Below are 15,540 nucleotides of genomic sequence, written 5' to 3'. Positions count from 1 at the left end.
GTGAAAAGTATGACAAGTTACGTCTGTAAATATTGGATGTTCTTTGTATGCTTTCTTTGTGAAGATGGTTGTCTTTTAGATTACAGGTACAGCACTTATTCAATGTTTCCTGTTAATGAAAGGAAAAATAGATCTTCTGTTTGGAAATGACACTCGTCTTCTATCCGCGATTATATTGAAATATCATTTTACTTTCCAAATGCTTTATGAATTTAGCTGTGTCACATACCCGTCCTTGGAAACGTTACTTTTGTCTTAAAAGAGAGAGAGAGAGAGAGACAGAGATAAATACATTGTGTGTGTGTGTGTGTGTGTGTGTGTGTGTGTGTGTGTGTGTGAGAGAGAGAGAGAGAGAGAGAGAGAGAGAGAGAGAGAGAGAAGACAGAGGCGTTGGATTTGTACGGTACAGAGCAGTGAGCCGGGGCGAGGCGAGGTGAGACATCAGCGGTGATCGGTCATGCTCGGTTATCCGCGTGTCCGGAATCCGGACAACAGACATGGGGCGAGTACGTGACCGAGCCGAGTCATATGGGGCAGACACGAGCGACTCGGTCCCCCCGTCAACAGACGAGCCATGACCGGTCAAATATTGAGCGTTGCAGCACTCTAGCTGCTTGTTCTTAGATGTCATGGATTGGAGGTGTGTTGTGGTTATGGAAGAACAGGGCTCACAGTAACAATAGTGGTGTCACAGAAGAAGAACAAAAGAAGTTTTTAAAACTTGCATTCTGTCCTATGTTCTTGGCCATTTTTCTTGTCAAAAAGTAATCTCATTTTGCAACATATTTGTATCCAAATGATTGTGATATGATTCTGATGTACATATCCAAGGACAATTAACTAAATGAATAAGGAAGCTTAAATAGATTGGAGTTGAAAGAAGGAATTTTGTTGATCAATATGTAAAACAGACAAATTTTCCAGCTTTCTTTCAGCCTCTGTCAAGAGAAGGAGCCTGCTAGTAAGAAAAGAAACATACTGTCTACATTTTACTAATGGTTCTGGGTAGTAGTTTATTTTATGAAGCAGGCAACCATACAGAATATAATAAACAACACGACAGAGTAAAACCAAAAAATAAATGGATTAGTGCTCCATTCTGGTGCCATAGTGAAGGGTCCATATGTAGTGGAACTTGGGAATAATAATAAGAATTTATTGAAAAGAAACTGAAGCAATATGCTGTTGTCCTTGACAAGTGTCAACAGCCACCAATAATTTGCATTGTAGGTGCTATTATAAAACACTGCCAAGAAATTATATTTAGTTGATCAATTAACAGTTATTTTTGACCACAACAATGAAGTACAACTGAGAAGAACTCTAATCAGTCAAGAAGTCTGTGTAACAATGGCAGTTCATACGATCTCCAACTGTCCCAACATCTTTACTATGACACATTGGTAGCAGCCTAATGTGCCACCTTGACCCAACCCACTGCTGTTCCAGCTTCAGCAATGCATTCAAGTCAGCTGATGAGATGTAACCAGCAGCAGCAGGTTGCCTTCATGCCAATAGTGCATCACAACAATATGCACCTCTACACAACTCAGCTGTATCCATGATAAACAATTTATTTTTCAATTGTTTTCAGTGTGGTTGTGTGGTAGTAACACACCACTAAGCAGTTTAACAATTACAGGATTTTTTTAAAATTACTAGTAGACTACAAATTGGTGATTTGGTAATCCTACATTACTAAGCTAAATCTTATTAGGAGCATATTGCTGAATTTCCTGTATGCCTGTGGTTAGCCATAGAACAGAGGGTCAGCTTACAGGAAACATTTAAAAAATTAAAAGAATTAACTGATCAATCTATTACATAGCTGCAGGAGATGCAGAAGTATCACTGTAAGATCAAAATAAATACCTCCCACATGTGAGAGTATTAAAATTCCAGTGATTAACTGCTGAAGCATTCACAACAAAGTGCCAGAATTTGGAGTGCTCCTAAAACGCAGTAAAGCACAAAATGTTAGGTACAGAAAGGTGGTTGAAACTTAAAATTGGTAGCAGAGATATTTTTGAGGAACATTTAAGTGTATATTGATAGGATAAGCTCACAGGAAATTCAGGAGATTTATTTGTCACAGTAGACAAGAAACTCCGATCCACCAAGATAGAAATTGAAGCTACATGTGAGATTGTTTGGCCAAGATTTAGTAACAGGGATAGGCATAAAACAATAATTGGATCCTTCTATCGCCTACCAGACTCATCTTCTGATGTAACTGAAAACTTTACAGGAAACCTCAGTTCACTTTCATGTAAGTTCACCATACATACTGTAATCATTGGTGAAGATTTTAATCATCCAACAATAAATTGAAAAAATTAAAATCTTGTTAGTGGTGAGTGTGACAAGACATCCTGTGAAACTACTAAATGCCTTCTCTGAAAAATACCTAGAACAGATAGTTTGGAACCCCACTTATGATGGAAATATACTGGATCCAGTGGCAACAAATAGACCTGACCTCTTTGTGGATGTACACATCAAAACTGAAATGACACAGTTGTGCAAACAATGGTTACCAAAGTACAAAGGACAACTAAAACAAGCAGAAAGATATATATGCTACCCTAAAAACCTTGTACAGAAACATATTTCCCATGCCTTATCCTTCCAGTTACCCACCACCTCCCAAATTCCTACCATCCAGCCACAGAGGAGCATCCCCCTTCCAAATCAGTACCATCCAGGACTGGAGCAACTGAATCACATTCTCTACCAGGGTTTCTACTATCTCTTGTCGTGCTCTGAAATGAGGATTGTCATACACACTACCCTTCCCATTCTGTCCCACTGTCATATTCTGCCACCCACTGAACCATCACAGTATTCTTGTCCCTCTGTACTCTACAGCTGCTCTCAACTCCTTGCCTCATGGCTCATATCCCAGATTATACCTAAATGCAACACCTGTCCCATACATCCTCCCACCATCGCCTACTCCAGTCTGGTCAGAAGCATCACCTATCCCACCAGAGACAAGGCTATTTGTAAAACCAGTCATGTGATCTACAAGCTAAGCGACAACCGCTGTGCTGTGTTCAATGTGGGGATGACAGCCAACAGGCTGTCTGTCTGCATGAATGGCCACCAACAATCTGTGCCCAAGAACCAGCTAGACCAACCAGCTGCTGAACAGGCTGCCCAACACAATGTTCTTCATTTCAATGACTGCTTCACAGCTGTGTGATCTGTATCTTTCCTGTCAACAGCAGCTTTTCTGAATTATGTGAGCGGGAACTCTTCCTGCAATATATCATATATTCCAGTAACCCTCCTGGCCTCAGCCTTTGTTAGTCACAGTCCTTCACCCACCTATTCCCTTTCCTGTTTCCACACCAACACTACGCACCCTTCTATTCCACCAATGCACAATGCATTCACAATCTGTTTACTTCTCCCCCCCCACCCCCCCCCCCCTTCCCGCAACTGACCCCTTTGTCTTACCTCATAACTGTACCTAGCTGCCCTACCCTTTCCCCACCTCATCCCTGTATGCTCCCACAAGTAGCACTTTACTGTCCCCCACTCCCAGCTGAAAACTTACTTGTGTAACTGTCTTTTTATTTTGGCTGTTCACAGCTCAACAGCTCTTCTATAAGGTGAGTAGCAATCTATCCTTCTCATAATATTGTTATTATTCCGTCTTGGATTTTCCAATGTTTGATTTTGCATGTTCCGTAAACTAGATAAAATGCCAGTGGTGTCATATTTCAGTGAGGAACTTGAAAGTTTCAGCACAGGTCAGGAGCATGCAGAGAAACTATGGCTCAAGTTTAAAATAACAGTTGAACATGCAATGGATGGATATGTACCCATTAGAACAGTTCATAATAGGAGGGACCATCCATTGTATACAATTACTATAAAAAAACTTCTAGAGAAACAGAGATTGCTGCATAATAGGTGTAAAACAAAGTATAGGGCTATAGATAGCGAGGTGCTGGATGAAATGCATTTGGCTGTCAAGAGAGCAGCGCATGATGTGTAATGCCTTCAATGGTATTGTCAAATGATCTTTAGTGGAACTCAAGAACTCGAGGAAGTTCTGATTGTATGTAGAGGCTGTTAGTGGTACTAAAATTAGTGTCCAGTCCCTAGCAAATGAGACATGAACTAAGTCTGAGGATAGCAATTACTTCTTTAAAGAGGAAAGCCTAGGAGCACTGCCCCAATTTAATCCTTGTACCACTAAAACGATGAGTAAAATAAGTATTAGTGTCAATGGTGTTGAGAAACTACTGAAATAATTAAAATTGAACAAAATTCTAGGGTCCTATGGAATCCCTGTCAGATTCTGTAGTGGATTTGTGGCTGTGTTGGTCCCTCTTCTAACTTTCATCTATCACAGAACCCTCAAAGAAATAAGCAGGTGCAATAGCAGGTCACACACATATACAGGCTGAAAGTTCAGACCATCATAGTTTCCACTGTTGCTTTATTTTTTACAAATGAGTTCACACAACTCAGTAATTAATTACACCACAAATTAATATTTTCAATCATTTACCATTATGTAAAATCATTTTCAATATGGATGTCAGACTCCTATGTAGGGCATTTCCAATGCAGAAGTGTAAGATGGTGCTGTATACTTTTCTAACCTTAAACATTTTTCATAAACTAGGAAACAGTTAAGTCTTATAGTCCTATAAAAAAACAAGATCTATCCCATTCAATTTTCAAAACATTGTGTAGTTTCTGAGATTAACAAATATCTGTATGCCAGTTTATAAATAGCCCACTAGACTCCAAAATTACCAATCCTGGCTGTGCTATCAGACATCTTAACATCTATGTAGTCTGTGACCAGAAAGTTCTCATGTAGTTTCTTTATGTTAGTTTGTTTCAAAGTCTGTAAGGTCCAGTCTCAATGTTAATATCTCATGTCAAAGTATGCAACTGGCTACTAACCATGTACTGATAAAATCTTTGTATCTTAAAATCTTGTACACTGTAGTAAACACGTAACATCTTAAGTGTAACTATTCCATAAAAACTGACTTACTGGATATATGAAATATGTTGCCAACTTTCTACACAACAGTAAAATGTCCACTGTGAATTCAACAAATAGTGTGTCACTGAATTATGACTGGATTATTATCATCTGAACATGTGAACAGTGACAGCAAGACTGGAATTGTCCATCAAAATTGTTATAGAGTTAATAAATTAGTAGAAGCCACTTAAATTTAACTGCCATGTAGTGTACATCATTTGGTACTATCTTTTATACAGTCAGTTTCCAGCTTATTGTGTGGTCACAATAACTTGAAGATTTTACTGGTGTTGCATGTAGCAGAGGAAATCAAAACTAGGTGAAAAATGTTCATTTGTCTCCAAATGCTGTCAACATGCAATGTGAAGCATTACTGTACATGTTGTTATGTTGTTAACAGTAATGGTGGCAACACTACTAAGAGCAGCTGGCTCTCCCTTGTAGTCGCCAACTTTAAACCCTCCCGCCCCACCCCTCCCCCAGTGACAGTCTGATGCACATGTGTAGCATGCCTCCTGCCATTTCCAACAACACCACATGAATCATCTGCCTATCATTGACAAGCAGTATCTATACTACTACACAGAATCAAGTCTTCTTTAATGCCGTTACCAAAACTCTCAAAAAGTACTTGATTTTACTTCAAATTTTTACATGATGTTTAAATAAATGTTTGCACAGACAGATGCTAATTATGTTATTAATATACAGTATATATGTAAGGGGGAAACATTCTTAGCAAAAATATCGAAACGTTCTTGACCAATTTATTTATAATTTTTACACAATTCACTAATAAACATGTCGATGGACATAGGCAATATATATTTTAATGAACATAATATAAAAATATAGATAATTGTATTATAGTGAAGCATTGTTAGAAAACTAGAAAACTCTTGACCAATTTACTTCAAATTATTATTTTTTAATCCAATAAACATTTGGACACACATAGGCTACATATTTTTAATATAATAATCACTATATAATATATAATGTGGAATAAACATTCAGACAGATACAGGCTACATATTTTTAATATAAAATGTATACATGTCTATATTATGTAGGGTGAAGATTAATAAAACTGACAAACTGCAGGGACTGATTCTGACATGTGAGGAAAAAAGCTCCTATGAACACGTGTCTGGAAATGCATTGTTGCCACGGTGGATGGCACTGATGAATGACAGTTCCTTTGGCCATGTGCCATGTGCCATGTGTTAGTAGTGTGTTGCAGGCTGTATGATTGACACAGCATACTGTAAGCATCTGAATGGTCTGGTATTCATATCAGGAGCAAGCTGAGATGGTGTTTGTGTACAGCCAAGCAGATGGAAATAGTCAAGAGGCAGCATGGCTATACCAAAACAAGTACCCTCACAGACACCAATCGCATCACGCAACATTTCAGGTCCTTTTTGTGCATTTATGTAATCGTGGGTTCTTCCAAACAGAAGAACAGGCAGGGAGCGGTGGTTGACTGTGCATACAACAGAGTTGGTTCTTCAGGGTATTGAGACAAACCCTTGTACAAGCACCAGGTAAGTGGTCCACCAACATGGTGTAAGCCAAATTACGATTATGTGTATACTGTATGACTACAGCTACTATCCCTGTCACCTGCTATCCCACGGAGGCCACTTGAACATCTGTTGTGACATGGATGTGATGCAACTTTATACTGTGTTCTGAGGCAATTTGTTGTTGTTGCACACACAAAGACCATTTCCAGACACATGTTCATAGGACCTTTTTTTCTCTATTTCCAGTTAGGAATCCAGCCACGCAGTTTGTTGGTTCTATTAATGTTCACCCTATATATAAAGAGGATATGCTGTTAGCAGTAATCTCATAAAGTTCTAGGCTGATTTACTTCAAATTTGTATTATATACAAAACATTCAGATAGACATAGGCTAAATATTTTATTTAAATGAGAATGTACAGGTTTTCTGTAAAAACCAACTGTAAGAAAGAAAATGCTGTGCTGTGTGGTGAAAATGAGCAGTTTACTTTCCTTTCTCACAGTTAATTTTAACTATGGTAACAAAGCATGAAAACGATTAGCCAGATTGTTCCTCACACATTTATTCTTTCTCCTTTTATATAATTTTAAACAACTGTACACAAAACAATGTTCCGTTTCATTTTCTTCCTTGATATCAGTTTTATGGAAAACAAGTTATATTTATTGCTTGTCAGCATATGATTAGAATACTACTACAGAATCTGAATTCTCTGAAACTTTGTAATCTTACCAATCTGAAGATTAAAACTATATGAAGTACTGTCATTGAAGCCAGTATCCACAAAGATCCAACAGCTGGAGAGGTCTCTCTTATACCTCATATATCAATGATCCCAATCAGTTTACCTATTCATTTTAAGTGACTTCAGTCTCTAACCAAGGGGAGGAAATGGGGCGAAAGGTATGGGGGGGGGGGGGGGGGGAGATAGGGATGGAGAAAGCTGTGAGGAGGAGATGGAGAGGTAGGGAGGAGACGGATAGAGAGGAGGAGGTAATGCGTAGAGAGAAAGCAGGAGATGTACAGCGGGGGGGGGGGGGGGGGGTCAGTATGTAATACAACACACTTTTTCACACCCATGTCAGTTTAAAAAATGGGAAAATTGCTGTGGGATACTGTAGAATATTCCTGCTTCCCAAAGAAAGCAGGTATTGACAGATGTGAAAATTACGAAACTATCAGTTTAATAAGTCACGGTGGCAAAATACTAACATAAATTCCTTACAAACGAATGTAAAAACTGGTAGAAGCCTACTTCAGGGAAGGTCAGTTTGGATTCCATAGAAATGTTGCAAAACGGGAGGCAATGTTGACCATATGAATTATGGAGTGTAGCCATGTACGGAAGTGAAACAAGGACACTAAATAGTTTAGACAAGAAGAGAATAGAAGCTTTCAAAATGTGGTGCTACAGAAGAATGCTGAAGATTAGATGGTTAGATCACATAACTAATGAGGAGGTATTGAATAGAATTAGGGAGAAGAGGAGTTTGTGGCACAGCTTGACTAGAAGAAGGGATCGATTGGCAGGACATGTTCTGAGGCATCAAGAGATCACCAATTAAGTATTGGAGGGCAGCGAGGAGGGTAAAAATCGTAGAGGGAGACCAAGAGATGAATACACTAAATGGATTCAGAAGGACGTAAGTTGCAGTAGGTACTGGGAGATGAAGAAGCTTGCACAGGATAGAGTAGTGTGGAGAACCGCATCAAACCAGTCCCTGGACTGAAGACCAAAACAGCAACAACAATAACAACAACCTGCTTCAGCCCCCATAGTTTCATGAAGTTCTCATAGATGGTGGTGCTATATGTAGCCTTCAGAATGATATCTGTAATGTAGGTGCATTCTAAGCGGAGAGCTATTATTGAGTTTCTTTTGGCAAAAAACCAGAGCTTCACAGGTATTCATAGGCACTTGCAGGATGTCTATGGAGACCAGGCAGTCAACAAAAGCATGGTGAATCATTGGGTAAGGCTTCTGTCATCACTGAAACAAGTTCATAGATACCTGTTGTCCGATCTCCTGCATGGCAGCTGACCACACACAGATGTGACTCCCGCAATGTTGGAAGATGCAGACACTCTCCTTCGAAGCAATTGATGCATCACGATCAAACACCATACTACTCAGCTGGATGTCTCTCTTGTCCACCAGTTGAAGTACTCAAAGGTGTGTGCCTGCGGGATTCCTTGTTGCCTAACAGAAGACGATAAAGAGCAACAGAAGACCATCTGTGTGGAATTGCTTCTGCATTATGTGGCTGATCATGACAATTCTAGGGGTTATTCTGTTTGATGTCCTCCCTCATAGTACAATGATCAATTCTGAAGTGTATTTTGCTACCTTCAAGAAATTGAAGAAATGACTTTGGTGTGTTTGTTGTCACAAAACTGCAAATGAACTGCTCCTTCTCCCTGATAATGCAAGACACCACACAAATCTATGTAGCTTAGAAGAGTCCACAAAACTTCATTGGACTGTTCTTCCTCATCCACCCTACAGCCCAAATCTTGCACCTTATGTCGTCCATCAGTTTGGCCCAATGAAGAGTGCACTCCATGGGAAGCAGTACATGAATGACATGGAGGTCACTGATGCAGCAACATGCTGTCCCTTATGTGAACCGGTAGAGTAGAACCATGCAAGCATACAGGCCATCCCAGTAAGGTAATTTGTAATTTATTTGTGTGAAACTTGTAATTACATGCATAGCAGTTGGTAGTACAATACAACAGTATACAATCTAATTTTACTTTATAATAGGAACTTAAGAATGTACTCCAAATTATGTGACAAAATAATACTTTAGATTTTAGTTTCTACAGTAGGCTATAGAAACACTGCTCAATGAGCCAGGATTTTAGATGTTTTTTGAATGTCTCTCCAGTTATTACCTTCAGTTCATTTGGCAGTGTATGGAAGTATTTTGCTCCATTAATATATTGACTGTTTGCTGTTTTATTCTGTCTTCTGTGTATCATATGGTAATTTTGTACTTGTCTAGTATTGTGAACATGAATTTCTGCATTACGATATGTATATTTCTTATCTTCTACAGTTTCAAACATATACATAGAATAGATAGTCAGAATTTTAAATTCTATAAACAATCCCTTACATGTTGTTTTGGCATCTTTTTTGCCTAATATTCTCAAGGCTCTTTTCTGGAGTTTAAATACTCGGTCTACATGAGATTTGAAAGCCCTGCCTCACAGTGAAAGATCATATGCTAGAAATGGATGTATTAAACCAAAATACATCATCCTAATTGTTTTACTATTGACTTATAGAGCTATTCTTCTTAAAACATATAGGCTAGATGATAGCCTTGCACATACAGTGTCCATAGTTGTTTGCTATCTATACATATACCTAGGAATTTACACTCACTGCAGATTTCACCTAAAATATTACTATCTTGAGAATCAATACCAGTTTGCAAATCACCAACACTGAAGGGGATTATATTTGTTTTTTGTAAGTTGATTTTTAGTCATTTTCAAACTTTTCCTTTGCTATATCTATAAATTTTTTTACCTCTATGTTGAGATTAAGAATATCATTTCCCCAACAAAGGCCTGAAGTGTCATCTGCAAACATTGTAATGAAGGTATCATTTTTTACTATCTTTGGTAGGTCATTAACGTAACAAGTAAAAAGGAAGGGACCAATTATCAATCCCAGAGGCACACCAAATTTAATATTCCTGACCCTTGATGTATAACTTTTTAATGTTTCTCCATTATTGTGTGAGACTGAGGTACACTGTCTTCTGTTTTTTAAATATGATGTGATGAGGTGCAATAGTTTTCCACTTATGCCATCCCTGGCCAGTTTTGACAGAAGTACCTTATGATCAACCCTATCAAAAGCCTTTGATAGGTCTAGGAAAACTCCAGCTATTTGCAAGCCTTCATCAATTTTGTCAAGAGCTTTCAGCATAAATTGAAGAGTTGCAGTCATGGTGCTACAACCACTTCTGAAACCATGCTGAAAAATCTCCCAGGATGTTGTGCTTATTATAATGCTCTAACATATATTTCAGAATTATTTTTTCAATTAACTTGCTAAAAAAAGAAGTTAAAGCGAGTGGTCTGTAATTTTCTACTAGTTGTTTATCACCTTTTTTGTAGAGAGGTTTAACAATGGCTAATTTTAGTATGTCAGGGAACACTCCTTCTTTTAAGACACTATTTATTAGATGCACCAAAGGATATGCTAGCTTGTTTTCACCCTGTTTAAGTAAAAATAGAGAAACTTCATCCCAGCCAGTGGTTTTTTTGTTTTTACATTATCTGATGAGCTGCAAAATATATTTGATTTCAAGTTCATGGAGTTTATTGGCTTCAGAATTGTCCTCAGCAAGACATCCAACAGGTACTTTACTTTATCTGTGGTACAAAAGTCAGATTCTATGATATCTATGAAATAATCATTAAAAATGTTACTGATCTCTTGAGGATTGGTAACATCAATATTGTTATTAGATATCTGTATGTTGATATTACCTTTTAGTTTTGTTTTACTGTCTCTTATTTCATTTACTATTGACCAGCCGGTCTTGGAGATACAATATGAATTTTGTGTTTTCGAATTAATCTTTTCAGCCTTCGATCTTTTGACTTGCTTGCAAAACTGGTACTTGTATTGTTCGTATCTATCCCTGTGCTCATTGTTTTTGGTCTCTCTTTGTATCATATACATTTCTTCCATTTTTTCTTTCAGTTCTTTGGTAGGATTATCAAATTCCACGTGTCTTGACTGTCTTGCCTTATTCTTATTAATATTTATCTTTCTGATGGGAATAGTATTATTTAGATTATAAGATAATGTTTCTAGAAAGGCATCCCATTTATTATTCACTCCTTCGGATTGAAATACTAGGTGCCAAGATTCGTGACCAAGGCTCTCTCTCAGTTTGGCAATGGTGATAACAGAGAGATTTCTTTTGTATTCATAAATTTTCTTTGGTTTTATACAAGGATCTCCTTTTAGCACTAATAGTTGGCCTAGATTGTCAGAGATGTGACCATTTACAATAGCAGCTGTAGCAATATTTTCACAATTATTAATAACATGGTCTATAGAGCTTATACTAGTTGGAGTGATTCTAGTGGGTCTGTCTCCCAACAGATATATTCTGCCATATGAATAGACATGGTCTTTGAAGCAATTGCTTTCTTGGGAATCTTGTAATGTGTTGACATGACTATCCCCTGATAATATAACATTTATATGTTCTTGCTTGGACATTAATTTACATAATACTGTATCAAGGGAATTAAGAAATAATTCAAAATTTGCATTTGGTGATCTACACAGTGCTAAGATAAAGTATACAACAGACAAGAATTTTAACTTAATTGCTACAACTTCACAGTGCAAGGCTGTCACATTGAATGGAGATCATGTTGAAAATAGGGTTTTAGCTGAAAGATTGAGGAATAATGTGGTGCAATGAAATCCTGAATAAATGCAACCTGCTTTCAGAAGAGAAATGTGGTGCATTACTTGTTAAACACCTCTTGCATATCCATTTGCAACACATATTTAGCAATTTTGCAGGTGCCAGGTTCCCCAGTTAATTTATCAAATCAAATTATGTGACCTCAAGACATGTGACACTGAGTGCTGCATAGGAAAGGGGAACATTGCACTCCATTACAGTACGCTGCTGCATAGCACTTCATATATATTTTGGAAGATGTGTTGAAAAACTGCTAGCCATAATCAAATCATTCACACATACCATCTATAGCTACTTATATAGGGCGAAGAAAAAATGCCACACTTGGCAGTCGGCATGCAACTCCTCGTCTCAATTCAAGACAAACGGTATCTAGAAAAAGCTAGTCATACCAAAAGGTTTAATAGAAATGTTAATTTTTTTTAGAAAAAAAGGTCTCTGGCAAGGCTGTAACCACACACAACATGGCCAAGAACAGGTAGCAGCCCCATTAGCTCAGTGAGACAAGGAAATGCTATGGGGCAAGGATATGCTAGCTTGCCGATGTTTGAGTCACATTCATGCCAAACTTTTTCTTTTAGTTAAAGCATCAAATTGTATACAATTCGCAATTCACACCCTCACAATGCGATACCTTGTGTATTTCTTTATATCATTGTTACCTTTATTTAAACATTGAGATATACCATGGAACTCTTACAGACATAAATGGCCACTTTATTTTGTGCGTAATGGATACAACATCATCTGTATCCAATGAGGTACAAAAACACAGTAGGTAGACTATAGTAGACTGTGCATCATGCTACACACAATATTTTCATTCTGTGCAATTTACATCCAGGCATATTTTCACTGAGCTGGTTCTTACATGTACACGCAGTACTCACTTAATAGGAAATGTTCAAAGCAACCACCATGCATTTGTAAACACTTCACCACTCACTGGGTCCTACATTTCTGGACTCTATGCAGCACACCTCCATCCAAGATTGCCAATGCTGCATGCGCACAAGCTATTAGGTTCTGTACACCCATGGGTGGTGTACTATCTTCTTGTTCCTTTAAGTGTCCTCACAAATAAAAATCTAGTGGATTAAGGACCAGGGAATGTGGAGGCCAGATCATTGGACCTCCAAGACCAATCCATTTCCCTGGAAAAGCTTCATTTAAACAGTTATTTACACAGTCATTCCAAAGTGTGACAGTGCACTATCATGTTGAAACCATAGCTGTCACCAAACACCAAGTGGAACATTTTCTAATGTGTCAGGCAAAGTATTGCAAAGAAACATATGATACAGTGACGCACTCTTCTTGTCCAGCAATAGGTAAGTGCCCAAATGCACTCCTTCCAGGATTCCAGCCCACAGGTCAGTGCCAAAGTATGCCTGAAAGCTACATTCGCAGGTGACATATGGGTTGTGTTCTGACCAGGAATGGCTGTTAAAGATGTTGAAAATACTTTCATGAGTGAAGCTAGATCATCAGTCCTTATTATGTTTTTATAAAATGTTCATTATTCTACACTTGGTGCAAAACCCATTTACAAAACTCTTCTTGTCTAAGGTGTTCTTTTGGCCACTGGTACTGAGATAATGTATAATGATATGGATGCTGTTCTTCATTGCATTATACTTCAACAACTAGGCCTTCAGATATCCAGAACTGTGTTGCAATATCGTGGGTAAATCACCAAGGTGGTTGGTGAACGGTTTCAAGAATTGTGTCCTCTGTTCGTGGAGTACATCTAGTCTTTGGATGACCTCTATCCATTACTTGTGAACAAAGGTAACAGTTTACCAAAGGTGCTGCTGTATGTCTAGTCTTTGGATGACCTCTGTCCATGGCTTATGAACAAAGATTACAGTTTCCCAAATATGTTGCTCCAGGTGACAAAAAATATTCTTACGGGAATGATATCTTTGAGGGTAAACATGAGCAATAGCAGTAGCTTTGTTATCAGATACACCCAGCACCAAAACCATATTGAGGTATTCATCATTTGTGTACACAATAGGGCAGCTGTCCTACATGAACTTGACAAGACTGTACTGTTAGTAGGCAGTTTAAAGAATGCCACTGTGATGTGATATGCTATTTTATGAGAAAAAAATTATGTCCTGCTTATAAAAGCTGAGAACTAGGGAGAAGATGTCTGAAACATAAAAAGGAAATCTCATGATGATTTGAACCATAGTTCTATGGTGGATGTGGATTTGATGTCACAACAGTCTACAAAGGGAGCTATGGCAGCTCGTGAGGCAGTATGGGCTGATACACTTTCCTCTGTACATTCCGATACCCTGCACCATATGAAAGTCTTGCCCGCTCCTTGTTTCCATACACGTGTTTCCAAAATGCACCCAATCTGACTTTTGTAGATAAATTTTTGTCTTGAATCTGGATCAGGAATTGCATATCAACCTCCAAGTGTGACATTTTTCTTCATCCTGTATATTCCTAAAGCTGCTATACAGTGCATGATGGAGGATACACTCAACCAATGCTATTGACTTTCTTGTCTATTTCATTTGCATATTGAGAGATAGATAAATGATTATCTGGTTGATACTGTGAGTTTGCAAATAAATGTTACTAAAATGATTATTTGTAAAATATATTTTAGAATTCTGATTGACTTGAGAATAGCTTTCTCCTACTTACTGGTTTCAAATTTCTGAGGTATGTCATCAGGTCTTGCATACGGCATCCAAAATCTGGAGCAAAGCAGTTGGGGTTAATTGCTACAAAACTGTGTCCTATGTTTGCAGGTTTATCTGTAGGCCTCAGCCAATGGCGAATATTAGGACCATAGGCAGAACCTGGAAGAAAGACAATTCATATTACTTTTACTACTTTTAGAATATGCTTTTTATTTCAGAAAAATATATTTTTAGTTATTGTCACCCTCAATATACTTCTCTCCTCTATCCCTACAATGCTCCATGTGAATTTTTCATTAATGTGAACAGTGATAGAAGTGATAATCTATGAGCTCCTTGAAGAAGTGTGCCATTTTTTTCTTTCACTGCTTCAACAGACTGAAATCTTATTCTTTTTAATGCTGATGTGATCTGGGGGGAAAGATAAAGGTCACATGGTGCTAGCCAGATGACATAGTTGGCTGGTCTAATGTTGGGATGCTGCACTTCACTAGGAATCTCTTAGCAGACAATGCAGTATGAACTGGTGCGTTTTCACAAGCTTCTTTTTGTTTGATCACGAGAATGTTCAGTACCAGTTTCACATACACTTTTCTCATGTTAAATTAGTTGCATAAAATTTGCCTTACACATTCTTTTCAAATCCTATAGTTTCAGCAATCAGTGAAATACTTAACTGATGGTCAGGTCAAATCAGATTACCTACTTTTTCAGTACTTCCATCTGTTTTTGGTGTTGAAGGATGTCCAGAGCATTAGTCATCTTCAGAATCTTCTCAGCCATCTTGGAAACTCTTGAACCATTCAAAAACTCATGTTTGTTATAAACAGTCTTCATGTTATTCTTATTTGAGTA

The 15,540-nt window shown here is 37.9% G+C and overlaps 1 long non-coding RNA gene across 1 annotated transcript in view; it reads right to left on the bottom strand.

The window, feature by feature from the left end:
• LOC126088555 (uncharacterized) overlaps positions 1-14,806 on the bottom strand; it is a 69,926-nt gene extending 55,120 nt beyond the window's left edge. Inside the window, exon 1 of the long non-coding RNA XR_007519965.1 lies at positions 14,687-14,806. This is a non-coding gene — a long non-coding RNA (uncharacterized LOC126088555). The remainder of the gene's footprint in view (positions 1-14,686) is intronic.
• Between the last annotated feature and the right edge of the window lie 734 nt (positions 14,807-15,540).

This window comes from Schistocerca cancellata, chromosome 6, assembly GCF_023864275.1.
Source record: "Schistocerca cancellata isolate TAMUIC-IGC-003103 chromosome 6, iqSchCanc2.1, whole genome shotgun sequence".
Classification (NCBI taxonomy): Eukaryota; Metazoa; Arthropoda; class Insecta; order Orthoptera; family Acrididae; genus Schistocerca; species Schistocerca cancellata.
The sequence above is the reverse complement of the archived record's forward strand: the minus strand, read 5'-3'. Positions and strand labels throughout refer to the sequence as shown.